This window comes from Gavialis gangeticus, unplaced genomic scaffold (assembly GCF_001723915.1).
Source record: "Gavialis gangeticus isolate Ggan-Ray unplaced genomic scaffold, GavGan_comp1, whole genome shotgun sequence".
In the NCBI taxonomy this organism is placed as follows: Eukaryota; Metazoa; Chordata; order Crocodylia; family Gavialidae; genus Gavialis; species Gavialis gangeticus.
Genome location: NW_017729001.1, coordinates 4,245,500 through 4,246,033, shown reverse-complemented (window position 1 = coordinate 4,246,033; position 534 = coordinate 4,245,500). Strand labels below are relative to the sequence as shown.

Sequence of the window (534 nt, the reverse complement as noted above, 5' to 3'; positions counted from 1 at the left end):
AAGAGGGTGAAGGGCAGAGCTGAACTCCAGAGTTGTGAGACCACATAAATATTGCTTTCATCCTAGTGCCATTTGTAAGGGAGGCTGGAACACAGGTGAGATCTGTGCATGGGTTCTCCAAAGTCTCACCTACCGTGAGCAGTTGTGTGGTTTAAATTGCCATGTGTGGCCCCAAGATGGCTGTCTTATTGTTCCTGGAAGTCCCACAGTGAAATATAACCCGAAGTTCTGAGAATCCAAAACCTCTGTAACCGCAGCTGCCACAAGCTGGCACTATGCCCAGGCAACGTGGGGAGGGCGAGCTGAGGGAAAGCATCCCCCTGGTTCCACGGTCCATGGTGCCTTTACTCTGTGGAGTCTTCAAGCCACCCCCATCTGGAGTGACATTCCTGGTTCTGAGTCAGCAAACCCTGCCTCAGGGCAGGCACTTGGATGTGATGGGAACTCCACCCATGTCAAGCCAATCTGTGGAGCCATCCAGCTAAACCTCACCGCTGTTTCCAGGAGCAATAAAGTTTCCACAAGCTCCAAAGA

General features: G+C 51.9%; 1 protein-coding gene across 1 annotated transcript in view; it reads left to right on the top strand.

The window, feature by feature from the left end:
* The window catches only part of RHBDD3 (rhomboid domain containing 3), an 11,587-nt gene extending 11,053 nt beyond the window's left edge, over positions 1-534 (top strand). Inside the window, exon 7 of the mRNA XM_019506708.1 lies at positions 143-534. The gene's annotated coding sequence lies outside the window, so the exon portion shown is untranslated. The remainder of the gene's footprint in view (positions 1-142) is intronic.